This window comes from Apostichopus japonicus, chromosome 18 (assembly GCF_037975245.1).
Source record: "Apostichopus japonicus isolate 1M-3 chromosome 18, ASM3797524v1, whole genome shotgun sequence".
In the NCBI taxonomy this organism is placed as follows: Eukaryota; Metazoa; Echinodermata; class Holothuroidea; order Aspidochirotida; family Stichopodidae; genus Apostichopus; species Apostichopus japonicus.
This window is the reverse complement of record NC_092578.1, coordinates 16962193-16977820: the sequence shown is the minus strand read 5'-3', so window position 1 is coordinate 16977820 and position 15628 is coordinate 16962193. Positions and strand designations below refer to the sequence as shown.

Below are 15628 nucleotides of genomic sequence, written 5' to 3'. Positions count from 1 at the left end.
ATATTATAAGGGGGTGAGAGAAAGAGAAAAAAATAATAGTGACAGGAATTTTAATGAATGGTTCGCATCCAAGCGGAGGATGCAAAGTTCTCGTCACGGTTGGACAGTTGCGTGATGATGGGTACTTGCCCGATGTGTTGATGAACGGTAAGGAATCGGGTTGACATTCTTTGACGGGATCCGGATACAATTTTTTGATATTTCGAAAAGTTTTGTTTCTTTGGTCGAGTGTTCTCATTTTTGGCTTAGGACAACGTCCACGTTTGGATTTTATAAATACGGGAGCGATTCACGCCATTGGTCTTGTTGTTCTTGGTAAGTAAGTAATTAAGTAAAAAAATTATATGTCGAATCAGTTTGGTCTAACAATGAACTTCCAGAAATAGCAGGCGATAGCGAGAAGGCATCTTAGTCAACGTTATTCTGTGCGATAGCCTTATATTCCAACTTAGATATAGTTTGTTGATTACCGACAGCTGATGAGGGGTGGAGTTGGTTTGGTGGGGGGGGGGGCTGATGAAGGAGAATATATCATGTTATATTTTATGTTTAAGAAGCAGTATTTCACAAGGCATTCCACAAACTCCTGTTTAAACAATAAAAAAAGTGGTATACAGTATCCTAAGCACTCCCAGCATAGAACCGCATAGTAACGTAATGTTCTTCTCAATACCATATATAATCATGCCCCTACAAATTCAGTGGGGAGAAATTTTAGTTTTTCCCATGTCCCGACCCACCCCCACCCCACCCCACATCAATCCCACCTCACCGCCTCTTCCATCTTTGAAATTATATGCATGTGTATACGTGGTCTCCTATAGAGACCTATTTGCAATTTTTTAGCATGCACTGTATTTTTTGTATATGTTGTTTATTTAATTGTCTGTCGTTTGTATAACCATATATCATGGAACCGTCCTATGCCTCTGCCTTCCTGAAATAGGACAATACTTGGTTTCGATGAGCCGTCTGTTGTAAACAATCACTCTTTATTCAATGTAGTTTCAGGAAGCCTCTATGGTTGTGAAAAAACCAGCTAACTTCCTGGAAAATTCTTGTTTGTACAAAAGTAAATCTACGTTATACGATCTGTATGTGCACCGCCTGTTCGGATTAATCATATAGTCGTTTTATATTGAAGCGGTCCGCCGTCTGGATGTAGTAGTGTGAGTCTAAAAAACAAATGTTTATTGCATACGATGGTCAAAATATCTAGTGCATGAATAATCCATGAAAGCAGTTGCGTAGGAAGGTACTTTTGAGTGGGGGGCTGAAGACTGATGGCCGGCCTGGGGGAGGGGTCTATTTTTTTTTGCATTTCCAGGTGGCCTCAGATGCAATTTGGTGCAATATAGCACACTTCCACTCCCACTCCATTTTGTAAAGAATTTTGCATTTTCACCTGACCTTAAATGCAATTTGGTGCTCCGAATGAGATTTTTTTCTCATTTGGAAATGAAAAGGGGGTTTTCTGACTTGCGGAGCGGGGGGCGGAATGATACTTCCGCCCCCCCCATATTTTTCACAGGGGGGCTGACGCCCCCCAGCCCCCCCCCCCCCGTTCCTACGCCCTTGCATGAAAGCAAAACTATAACGCTGCCTTTTCTTCATCGTTATTCATGTTAGAGTAGCAGCTCCCTAATTCATGCATCGGCGCGGCGAAGCCTACGCCGCGCCGATGCATGAATCAGTGAGCTGCTACTCTAACATGAATAACGCAGACGATCCTAACAATATCGTAACTATTTGCTGTTCAAGGCTAGATGAGCCACATAGCTGATAAGCATGCCTCAGCGCTGATTTTAGTTTCATTGTTTTCACGCTTAATGTATGAAAGGTTCCTCCTTTGAATGAATCAAAACGTGTTTTTTTCTCAACGTACAAATATATGACACCTCCATGTAAATAGTTCCCATCCAGCTTAGAATAGGACACAAGCGAGACCACCCTACCCCCCCCCCTTCCCTTTACCCTTACTTTTTCAACCTCACATAAAATGTTCAATCCACTTTCTTTCTTTTTTTTTGTTCTTTTTTTTTCGGGGGGGGTCCCACATTCCTAACTGAGGAGTTGGCTTCAACGATTCCAGGGCAAGATCTGCTCCTTTATGAACACCCCTTGAGGTAAAATTCCTGTCGCTTTCATAGTCAGATATTGCTTCAACAGAAAAGCGTTATAAATGACATAGACAGTGAATTATACTTCTGCCTAATGTAAACCTTTGGCCTTTGGTCCATGCACACACGTAGTGCCAACAGTCGTAAAATAACTGCTTTCCCAGCGGACCGACTTCGGTATTACATGGGTAAATAATAATCGACTTTATAGGTGATATTTATGTGGGGGGGGGGGGGTTCTTACGACAATGGAATTCAAGTTCCTTAAGTACACGTAAAACATTGATTCGTGTAACTCTTACACGTTATACTCACTTTACACATATATTTACCCGTCAATTTTATCTAACTAAACTAAAAATATGTCCCCTTTCATGGAAAGAAAAATATAATATCTGGATTATTCTTCTATTACCTCTCTGTGTAGTATGTGGTAAAACGAACCATCAGTGCATCAGAGCCCACACTCGCGGCCAGAGTTGTAGGATTTAGCTAAATTAACACTTTTAAACCACATTTTTCATCAATATACAAATTCGATAAACAAAAAGAAGAGAAAGTTTGCCAATGTACGAGTAAGGATTGCACATAATAAGACGAGACTTGTGTATTCCCTTCAATATAACTGTCATTGTAAGCAAGGGCGTAGGAACCGGGGGGGCTGGGGGCGCCAGCCCCCCCCCCCCAGTGAACAATGTGGAGGGGCGGAAGTATCATTCCGCCCCCCCCCCCCCGGTTCGCAAGTCAGAAAACCCCTTTTTCATTTCCAAATGAGGAAAAAATCTCATTTGGAGCACCAAATTGCATCTAAGGCCAGGTGAAAATACAAAATTAAGTTTACAAAATGGAGTGGGTGTTGAAGTGTGCTATATTGCACCAAATTGCATCAGAGGCCACCTGGAAATGCAAAAAATTCCAAAGGGGAGGGGTACCCCCTCCTCTTAGACCCCTCCCCCAGGCTGGCCATCGGTCTTCAGCCCCCCCCCCCCACTCAAAAGTACCTTTCTACGCCACTGATTGTAAGATTTGTGACCGACCGAAATTAATGAAGGATTTTCTTATCATTGTAAGTCGTTGTCTTTTTGCGCTTTTGTTTGTACGAATTCAAAGTTCGCCTGGAGGAAAAAGCGAAATGATATAAAAAAAATGCGAGAAAAATATGTTCCGCCAAGCTTTCCATTTTCTGTTCAGAAAAATGAATTTTTGTTTTGATTTTTCTCTAGCAAACACACATACACGAACGATACAGCGTGCCATGCACCATTTAGAAACAGCGTTTGAATTTTTAGACGCCAATCTTGCCAAAACCTTTTACATGAATACATTTTATAAGCTGTGATTGTTCATGTTTTCAATAAATTAATGGCTGGTTAAAAAGTATTGAAAACAAGATATTTTGTGGCTTCAGTCTTAATAACTTACTAAATAATATCAAAAAACACACTATCACTGCATCTTCGGGTGCCTACATGGGTTTGTCATAGCTAAGAGAATTTTGTTAGAGTTATTAGAACTAATTAAACGAATTTATGTTCATAACAGAGCATTCCAGGCAGGATGATTATAACGTTAAACTTACTTAAATAGTGAGATGCTTCACTTTTTGCTATATTTACCCTCTTTCTCACCAGACTAGACTCATATTACAGTATTCTTTTTGTCAAAATTATCTTCTTCTGGTCTCTCAACAAATGCCCGACCCCCCCCCCTGATATCCCTCACCCTGTAAAAAAAACAGTACACAACAATCGCAACTTAGTACATTATCACATATGTGAACTTACTGAAAGTCGTTTGTTATTGTTTGTTGTTTTTCTGCGGTGTTGGTGTTGGTTTTTGCGGTGCGGTGTTGTTTTTGCGGTGGGGTATATGATGGATGGGGATCGAGAGGATACGACTTGATAACATTTTCCCAAGAAATTATGTATATAAGTCCATCCGAATTCTATAAAGAAGTCAAGATGTATATAGTTGATTAGACTGTATAGTGCTGTGGCAGTATTTGAAAAGTCGCTCAAACATGATACTAATTCCTTGCATTAACGAGTTGTGTTATCAGGTAAGTTCATTGGCCGTTATTTCTCTGACGTCAGAGATTATTAGCATACATAGTTTCAAACCGAAACTATAGGATTAGAATGTTCATTACCTATACAAAATTAGATAAATTTGAACATTACAATTATATTGATATTGATACTGTTAAAGCCTGACTTACAGACCAAACTTTTCTCACTCACTCTCTCTCTCTCTCTGCCCCCCCCCCCTTTTTCAGCCTTAGTAAGGTATTCTGCATTTATAGGTAGGCCTAGCTTATTTTAAATATAGCCTACCAAAATTCATGTGTCATTGTCAAGACCGCCCTCACTTTATTGGTTACCGTTTTAAACGTCTTCTTTTTGACATGCCCTGAAGGATGTTGTATATGATACATTACTGCATAAGAATTTTTTAATCAATTTGGATTCTCTTATCTATAACATCAACAAACAAGAAATAGCTGATCACGAATAAGCTATTGAATGAGAATCAAGGTCTTTTTTACTATCAGGACTAAGAAAGGCTTTTGATTTATTTCTGTTGACATTATCTTATTTCTATACGCAGCATAGTGTTGAACGTAACTAAATTGATGGTGGTTATTTCAATGTTAGGATATATAACAATCGCCACTGATCAGCACTCAGGTTTTATAGTCGTAAAATATGAGAGAGAAGCACTCATGATGAAGAAGAAATGCCTCGATTCAAACCATATCAAATTGGCGTCTGAAGTCTTTCGTCGTAACATGAAACTGGTTAGTTTATATTCAGCCGGTGACTTGTTTGGCGTGCCATATCAATATGTATCCATCACTAAGACATGAGATTTATGAAAGCCAATTATATCTTATATAACTTCGATGTTTGACGTCATCGCGTGATATAGAATAGTTTTAAATATCACTCCATTCCACGTTAAGATTTTCGAAACAAGCGTTCACTGTATAAGTGTCGCATTCAATTATTGAGAATTGAACGAAGTATATACAATGTTCATTATGACGTCACATATACGTCATTTTATTTTTTATCTATGTGGGAGTGTATGCGTTATATGAGTCCGTACACGAACGATACTATAGGTATAATGTACCGTAAGCCTCTCCCATAGTAGAATAATGCTCGTCTGTTATTTTCGACAAATCTATCATTTTCTAGAGTAAATTGAAAATAATATCTGAATTGTATATATATAGTCTTCTGTAAATCAGTTTTGTTCATTTTCACAGAATTTGTAAAATAATTATGGTTTTTGTATATCACAGCTGCTGCCATTGGCTTTCTCATTAATGCCATCAAAAGTTTATTGTTCAATACGTACAAATAACATTAATAGACAACTAAAAACAACATCTGGCTAAACCTTATGGTCTTTTTTTTTATATGAATTAGCAAACTTTTTACGACACGACAAGACGCAGTGTTCACATTTGAATAGCTAAATGATCGTGGTTAAAAAATCAGCCAGTTGGGGCAATTTCCTTATGCTAATACCTCTTTTAACTGTACTCCAATATCATGCTCTCAAAGCACTGGTATTGTCAGTACAAACAGTTCCTCACCTTGATGTCATAGAAACATGATATTCATACTGCTCGTACTGACAATACGAGTGCTCTGAAGCGGGACATAACACTACAGTATAAACACTATTGTCCCAACTGGGTGAAAAAAATCATAACATAATCATAACATGAATATTCATCAAGAAGTCTGCTATACCGTTCAGTCCCATTATACACAAACCTTTGCTATTTATCTAGCATAAACATAAACACCCCCCCCCCCCTCCCCCCCAAAAAACAGACGAAATGGGAAAGAAAGAAAAGACATGAAAACTGATTCAACCCAGGACCTATCTTCTATTTGGTAAACAACAATCTGGGTGTAGGATTCTACACGAGTTTTATAGTTTAAAGTCAACACGAGGACAAAGAAATCGGCCTAGATCTAGTTATAATTATTGTTTATCCAGGTGATACATACCTGCCTAGATTTTATAGAATCGTAGAATCGGGATATCGCTTTTAAATCATTATGGATTTTTTTATTATTATTTTTTTTCCACATCAAGTGAGTCTCTTATTATCGTTGGCTATAGTTTAAAATGAAAGTGCAATTTAACAGGTCATCGGTTGATAGATCGTTAAATTAATGGGATATTACAGAAGCGGATTAGGTGACAAACGTTATTAAAGGGATAATCCTAAAGTGGATTACGTGTTTTACATCACTGAAGGTATATATTCCTTTAGAAGATTAAGAGCCAAACATCATTGACGGAACATCCTTCATTAGATTGAATTTAAGAAATCCAACACATTATCATGGTGCGATTTCACCCACCGAAGTGAACTTTTGCAGCAGATATAGCCTAACATTCATGCTTGTTGGAGGACTTCTCCCACTGGAATGTCCCTTTAAATGTCTAATGAGCCAACTATCTCTAGTCATGAATGTTTTATGTTATCTTTTATGCAGAGTAAAGCCGGAACATAGTTATTGCAGCTGGTATCTGAGCTCAAGTTTAATTAATTTCATGTTTAATAGACTGAAATACTTTTCAGAGTTCATCTTCAACCGCGGTATTTGACGGTTTAACGAGCGCACCTCTCGAGTATGTCTTTATCTTTAACATGATTTATGATATTTTCACGTCCTTAATATTGCCAATAAACTGGTATCACATGATATATTTGAGTGACATTGTTTATGCCTTGATCATGAACTACCCCCTGTGTAATATATACATTGATTCCTCTTGCACGTAAAGTTTTTCTTAATTTTTACTATATGAAAGCAATGCACATTATTAACGAGATGGTTGTCGTAATTTTAAACGGCCTATGATCCATTTTAATCAGCGATGACATAGACGCTACGGCTAGTCATATTTCATGTATACGTTTCATGTATATATTTTCATGTATACATTTCATGTAGATATTTCTGGTAGACATTTCATGTAGACATTTTCATATACATCTCCACCGCAAGGAGTTATACGTTATCATAATATGCTGTCAATTAGAAATATGTCTGTTTTATCCCCTCAAAAATGCTTCCCTAACTCTTCCAACCCCCCCCCTCCCCACCACCACCACCACCCCAAGCTGTATCCATCAAATGTATTGTAAATATGGTGGACTGTGTGCTACCATATTATATGGTTCAATATATTAATTGGGCCATCGCACGTATTTGTCGAACCAAAGTCGAGACACTGTGATCACCAACTTGAACTTCGCAACCCTTTACCAAATAATCCGAATGTTACACTCATTGTTACTCATGTTACTCAATGTTACTCATTTTTTCACCCTCAAAGTGTTAGATTTTGCTTTCTAATGCATCCAGACCAAATCAGACTATAGCGAAGATAATAAGTTGAAAAAGTCTGATTGGGTTTTACCGTCTGTGTCGAATAATTGCGAAATCCAATCGCAGTAAAATGCATAAAAGTGGATTCATATCATAAGGAAATAATACCACTATAAAGGCTCAGGTTTTTTTTGCAGGTGTCTGGATGAGTTATTTGTTTTTGGAACCTTTGTATATTTTATATAATTATTATTATTTAATATATCTGGATATGAAAACAGGGCACGCATAACTGCGAGAAATAAATAAAAATATCAACCAAAAGTTATTTCTATTACGAACATCTTGACAAAAAACTAAAAGGTACCGCGAGAGGAGTGTAGAGTATCCAAATATTTTTTTTATTTAAAAAGTAAAAAAGTTTGTAACAAATCTGGAATGACCTCTATATATGATTTAATTTGATTAGTCTAGAATAGCTCATATCCGGAAAACAAGACGTTCTTTTCATATTTTGAATGTAAGCTTGAAAGTGTTTGATTACGTTATGAATTTTTAATCCAGTGGGGACTTGTGATGCTTTTAATTGAAAACAGAAATTGACAATATTTGACCTGGAGAAACAACCCAGCAATTTCGAAAGAACAATACGTTTTGTTAATATGAAGGATCATAGAAAACAACACTGTACAGACCTACCATAGGATGCAGTGAAACCGACATAGCGGATAGGCAATAAGGGTGTCAGCACTGTTAGGGATAGGGAGGTGAGGGGTGGGGAAGGGTCACTTAAACCATCAAAATTTGTGATTTTTGTTTTATTCCGTGCGTACTTCTATATATGGAATGTATTGTACACACTTTCAATTTTGAACTTTTAATAACCACAGCAATGCCACGCGATCAAAGCACAATACATACAGCCTATAGGGTTAGTAAAAAGTAATATGACAAACTGTGGTGTTTCATTAAATATTAGCACGTGGAAACCACATGTTTGAAGTGGACGTAACTAAGGTAACAACACAGAGTCATATTTACTCGAGACTTTATGGCAGTAAACATTGAGTCTTCTGCAGTACGGTATAGTTGGAATGCCATAGCGGGGCCCTGACTTGCTGACCTTTATAGTGAGCTCTCTCTCTCTCTATGATAGTGGTAAGTGAATCCCAAGTGGTAATCCCAAGTGGTAATCCCAAGTGGTAATCCCAAGTGGTAATCCCAAGTGGTTATCCCAAGTGGTCCATTAACCTCTCGATCGTATACGTTCTCACGATATGATAAGAATTCGTGGCCGCAATTTTTAACCCTTTTTTGTGACGTTGTAACTTCGTAAACATTTTAATGTTTTACATATAATTTCAAACCATTCTTAGTATATATCATGATGAATTATTTGTAAATTCAAATAAGTAAATCCCCCCAAAAATGGTCAGCTTTTAAAAGTATTATTATAAGTCAAATTACATTCATGGAAGTTGCGATACTTTGCAACCAATCCCTATCATCCATTGCAAGAGTATTACAATAGATAACCCATAAGAGGACAAATGTTTGAAGGGTGCACGACACTTTGAGACTGTCTGATCGGCCACCGCATAAGTTTCTATACTATGTATTCAGCACCCATGGTTCCTGCCGGAGGTGCATGACGGGTAGCGAAACGTAGCCAATCATCCGCTGAAGCCGGTCGTATGCCTGGCGAAGCGGCTGTTGTTGATGGTCAACGTGCACTCAGGCAACCATAACGGGCCCCATGTACTCCACGAGTGCCCATGCATATAGATATCCAGATTGACCCTGTCCTCAACAGAGAACTTGCCTGAGAGTGCCATATCCAAATTAAAAGAAATGCTCACCAAATCCCAAAACCATGGTTGGGATTAGGTGAGTATGGACCCTATATACTTTGGGGGCCATTGCTGCCCTGGGGCCCTTTTACTCTTTGGCTAGGCCACTGGTATAGACTTGGGGTAAGAGTAATGAACAAATTCCTTTCATTTGTGTAATGTTTGTTCTGTTCTTGTAATAAGAAAGCCGTATACGTTTGTTTTAGTGCTTAAAACCAAATCAAGTCACTGATAAGATCCTTAATTACGCTAATTGAATCAACATCAGCCTTTTAGAAGAATTCGCCTTTGTGTGTTTTGTTTGTTAAAATACCATTATTGTATCAGTTCAACGAAGGACCGCCAATGACATATACAGATCGCGAGATTACAACCAGTAATCTCGTATCGTCATCTGACATAGGATTGACCCCAGGAAGCAAATAACTTCCTTTGGTGGTTCATATAAAGTGTGCGATATCATCTGATAACCTCGCCACCCGAGTTTCTTCTGATATATTTTTTTTCTTCGACCTGTAAAGGTAAAGCATACTTCATGATACAAATAACCCATTGGCATTCGCACACTAAAGCCAAGCCCAAGTACCATAGTCTCTCTCTCTCTCTCTCTCTTATATATATATATATATATATATATATATATATATATATATATATATATATATATATATATATATATATATATATATATGTTGTAGAAGTTCTCATTATATAATAGAGGTAGCTAACCCCCACTGAATAACTGACTTGTTGTCCATAAATGGCACATTAAGTTTTCCGTACCATTTCTTAATAACGGGAATCCGTATTTTATGTTGGCACATGTAAACAAAGCCCTTCACTCACCAGATAACAAATATCTATATACGCTGCTCTTCGTAGTTCCTTAACTTTTGGTTTTACAAAGGAAACCACATTATCAACCAGGGGTTCTCAATTACTTTACCTGCAGGCTTGATAACAACATTGTTTTCAGCAAAAGGTCAAGACAAAAGAATCATAATTATATTTAGGTCTTCCTATATATACATACCTAGATGGAGCATCGTGCATGCAGGGAAGGCTGGTATGGATACTCAGCCCAATGAATTAATTAAAAGTTATAAGTATCCCTCCCTTCCCTCCCGCCCCCCCCCCACCCAACCCCGCCCCCCAGGCCCAAATTATGCCCGAAAGTTAAATAATGGTCAATCATATTGAAGCTACAAGCTCATGGCATTTTACTCCGACCCCTCAAAGCCAGATTTCCCATTTGGATTTTTTTATCGTAGAGTTATTGGACATTACTCAAAGGCTCAGAAATAAATTGGAGGATCAACGCCTTCGGGAATCTGTTTGGGATACCTTTAACAATTTTCAGAATTCTGAAATTTCGGGACAATTACTGATGACCTTTACGGGCTTCCGTCATCTCAATTAGTGAAAAATCTCATTCGTGGGTGGATTGAAATAGTTCGTTGGCCGAATATGCACGGGCCACCGGGCCATATACTGATAAACTCTTTAAACCGTACATCAGAGGATCGTGGAAGTATTATACCCGTTCTTACATGATCAAGGAGATTATGTTGACAAACTTAACTTGTTATAGCGAGGTGGACAAGTTTGAAAGAGCAAGGATTATTCCTACCAGTGACGTCAGAATTATTATCCGACAGTGCTCTACCATGCGGTCAAGTTTGAAAGAGCTAGGAATTTATTAGCTACAGCGGAATCCCTACCAGTGACGCCAGGAGTAATTAATGTTTTTTTTTGTGTGATGTAAACATGCTTAGTGGATGGCTGTTAAGCGGCTAGGTGTCAAAGTTCGATCTGAGGTAAACCCCCTTTTTTTCCTTCTGAAGATGGCTTTAAGACTGACTCCGTTTAAAAGTTCAAGCAGGAGGACTCATTTTTTATTCTTCCCCTGGCAGTTGAGGGGCCTCCTCTCTGTTAACATTTCGAGAGGATACGATGGAACCTATCAATATATTTTGGTGGTTGCTGCCAACTTTTACAAGAAGAATGTTTCCACGTACAAGACGACCAAGTCTATAGAATTGTGTGTTAACGGTAACAGCCAGCCATGAGATAAAAAGTTGGCGACGTGAAAAAGCTATACATTTGAAATTAGACTAGGGAATTTGTTTTTGTATATAGTCTTGAACGCTCAGTTCATGACTGCTAATCGGTCCGATCCCTGAGCCTTCATGGTTAGAATATAGTATGTATTTAATGGCAATCTTCTTCGTGGGCTAGCATGAATAAAGCTCTTGATCATACGCGTTACGGACTTTTCAGTTATTACTAATGTGTACTGGACTATAAAGTTAGGAGCTTAGACTTTGGAAATTTCTTTTTATGATATATTTAAGGAAATATGAAGACTTCAAAATGGAGGCCTGGTGACGTCACTTTGCCCAGCCTCCTGGCTTGGCTATCAACGCCCTTGGCTCCTACGGACTTCCTACCTGATAGCCTGCCCCTGTTCTTTATGGTGTAGTAGCATAGTTTACGGTTAACCAATACCACCTATAAAGTCTATAAACGACGTACGTTGTGGGACCACGGGTATATCTAGTTTCGCACTAAGCTGAGATCAAATGGTTATCTCAGATATTTATAAGCTAAAGCATCACGCTATTGCTCATGTCTGAACAATGGGGGGGGGGGAGGTCGGACTCAGTTGGTGATAATATTGCTTTAAACGCTTTTAAGTTATCGCATATTTGCACAATAATTCATAAATACTGCAGCAGGCAGGGTTTTTTACGATCTGATTCTTGTTCAGCGTACATTTACATAGCATATAAGTATTAATAAATATCAAGAGCCACTTTAACTGAGTTAAGGAACGGTCGCCTGACATCTCATAACTATGAATAATATAAAGTATTATGATATTCCTCTAATAAATTTCAAGTGCGTTTTTGACCCTCGATCAATAGATATTTACCTCTTTTAAATACCAAAAGTCGGCAAAACCAGTTTACATATATATCCATTTTGGGCGATGATAAAAACCAAAGGTTGCATCGTCCCCTCTTGCCGTTCTCATACTAATGTAAAAATATACATGATCATGGTACACAATGAACTGAAGGTTGCCACGAATTAGCCAACATTTCAGCTATCAAGTATATGGGTATTATTTACCTACGTAGTGAATACTTTTACGACCACATTTACTTTGGCGATAATCTGTGTAAGTCAATGGGGAACTATGGAGTATCCTACAGTACCTTTACTTCCCATGTTGTTAGTTTAGAAGCTACAGAAGCTTGCATATACAGACAGTATAGAGTGTGACCTTGAGATAACCTTCTAATGAAAAGTAACACCTTCAGATAACACCAATGATCTACTGAATTGTCACAGTATAATTTCAGCCGGTGAGGTATTGTAAAGTCGGTCATGTGGGACTTGACATTAAATTTTCTTGGAAACTCTGTTTCAAATTGGTTTGAAACATGGAATGTAACTTTAGGTCATGGATTCCAACAGCAATGTGGCTTGTGATAGCCTTAAGCAATTTTAACATAAATGTGGCTACGATAATATTAACAACAATTGCTGACAAATTTTGGCTAGAATGTGATTTCAAATCAGAGTAAAGCGTGATCTATCACATGAGTTCGTCCAATAGGAACGTCAAATCTGTGTATATCAGATGTTGTATCACAGGAATAGCATTTTTGAGTTTCTGGAGGCATGGCATCAGTCCAATTCCTATGCCATACCTATTTTGTTCTTTTCTATCGCAGTTAATAATTTAATAATGAGTCACTGGTCTTTTCTTCATTCTTTCAGTACGGAAATGATTTTTTTTGTAAAGACCAAGGTGAAACCAAAGGTTAACCAAGTGGTTCAATAGTGCATCAAAGAGTTTAACAGATGGCAACTTTGGACACATCTCCTGTGTATCATTTCATTCTATTCGAAGTTTTAAGTAACGTAGACATTTTTACGGCATATATTCAGCAAATCGGGATCTCCATCGCGAAGTATAGCTATTTAAACCCTTTCGTAATTGCATGAGATTGATATCTAGAGCATAAACAGTATCAACTACTCCAATCTACAACAAAATTCCAAACAATTTCACAAAGATGGACTGAGGAATTTAAAGAAACAGCCAGCTACATTATGTGGCAGCTGAGCTCCGGTTAAACTGTTTCAGTTTATTTTTTGATTCCCTAAATTTATGAACTTTAAACACTGCTGAATAACTATAATTGTACTTTAAGAATTTTCAAACATACTATATGTGTGATAATCATCCAAAACAATTGTTTAGTCATATACTCTAACTAAGCGATATTTCCAGTAAATAAATTGCTAATCATGGTTAAGGATTCTTTCATTTGTTTGTTCGTTGCAGCCTTTGTTTTTTATGAGGGCTAACCACACAAAAGCTTTTTGTAATCTGTTGGGTTTTCCAACCGATTATTATCATCACTATACCCAAATACTACACCCATTCCGGATCCACTCACAATAAGGTGGAAAAGGTGAGTCATAAATGGCAGGTTACTATTCACTGGGAGATTCCCCTTCCATACCCCCCCCCCCCCCTTGACTTCAGTTCCAACTTGTAACGAAAAAAAAAAATCGATTTTAAAGTTAGTAGATTGATAATGATGAAAACGTGGAAGTGTTTGGGGGTGTATAGGGTGAAACGTTTGATATTGTTCAGACAGCCCGCTTTTGAAGTATAATAAACAGTTTATCCATATCCAGCATGTGGGTTAGGAATCACCCCATAATAGGATGCATATACTGTAAGTAGATAGTTAATAATAATCTGATTAGAAATATAATAATTTAATCTATTCATAACACCCAACGATTTTAGAAACAGATACAGTAACGTTACAAATGTGATCCTGCCACGAAAGCTTATTATTAATCATAATTGATAACCCCCCCCCAAAAAAAATTTTTTTTTTTTTTAAAATTACTACTTGTTGCGATGGTATCACTAAAAATTCGAGTAAACTGTGCTTCGTCACCTTATATTAATATTAAAGGGGTGGGGGTTCATTTTCATTGACGATTCCGGACATTTGATGCAGAGTGGCGGGGGGAAGGGGGAGGAAGAGGAGGGGGTTGATGAAAGTCTTCCAAGATGTCGAGTATATATTAATATCAACTGGTTGGGATTATTTACAAAAATAAATAAGTTGCTGTTGAGCATATAATAATACTCTTATTTTTTATTTTTTATTTATTGTATGACGTTAATGACGTTTGTGCCATTAGATGTAAATTAATAAATGCTAACAAACAGCATATAAGTTATACGTTGCATTTCAATAATACAAAAACAAAACCAGATGCATGTATTTACCACGTGACTAATTTGCATATTATAACACGACGGAAACGGAAGTTGTTATTGTCATCAATTGATTAGAGCGATTATATACGGTCAACTTATTGGAATTAAGAGCATTTGTTTGGCTTTAATAGCTAATCGTTTATCCTTCGCCATTTTCTTCTTTTTTTTGTGGGGGGGGGGGAGGGGACGCTGTTCCTCTATTTTTTTTTGGCATTAATTTACAACAGATGTATATGGCTATATAATGTATAAATCGCATATCAATACAGTCGGTTGCTTTAATGCTCTTCAAAATTCAACAAATCAACTCTTCAAATTTCAATTCAAATTTCAACTCTTCAAAATTCAACCAATCAAATGTTGGCACACCACAAAATACCTATAACTTAGCTTAATTTACATAAATCAATTGAATTGACATTTTTACTTCCAGTTTCTCACGAGATTAACTACAGGGCTTCTCCTTAGCTAGGGTGTCGAGAATTAAAGTCGCCTGGTCCGCTTTTACAAGTCAGTATTTTGCCTTACGGTTGTTACATATAGGTTATGAAAATGAGAATGCATTATTCTTGATGCAATAGTTTCAAATCACCCTGGGCCCGGGGATGTAGCCCCCCCCCCCTTTCCCTCCTCCATCCCGACCTTCGTGTGGCCTTCTCCCTGCAGGGTAGAATATTTGGAATAAAACGAACATCAAAACTCGTTTGGGCAATTGCCCTTTAAGTTTATCATGTGAAACTGGCCAGGAATTACTCAAAGCCTATACTGGCTTTCTGGTTTTAGATATATTTGAAGTAAATCGGTAAGTGACAGTAGCTCTGTATTATTATTGCATTTAGTGTCTTTTCCTTTTCCATTTAGTTTACTTATTTGATCTGAAAAAAAAGGTTGGACCGGAGATATCGTTCACTGAATTAACATAAATATCTGAATAACGCCCCTATGGCTGAATGATAATTAAGTACTAAAAAACAA

The 15628-nt window shown here is 37.5% G+C and overlaps 1 protein-coding gene across 1 annotated transcript in view; it reads left to right on the top strand.

Annotated features, from left to right (window-relative positions):
- The window catches only part of LOC139959005 (uncharacterized), a 36200-nt gene that overhangs the window by 288 nt on the left and 20284 nt on the right, over positions 1–15628 (top strand). Inside the window, exon 1 of the mRNA XM_071956487.1 lies at positions 1–315. This exon is cut by the window's left edge and continues 288 nt beyond it. The gene's annotated coding sequence lies outside the window, so the exon portion shown is untranslated. The remainder of the gene's footprint in view (positions 316–15628) is intronic.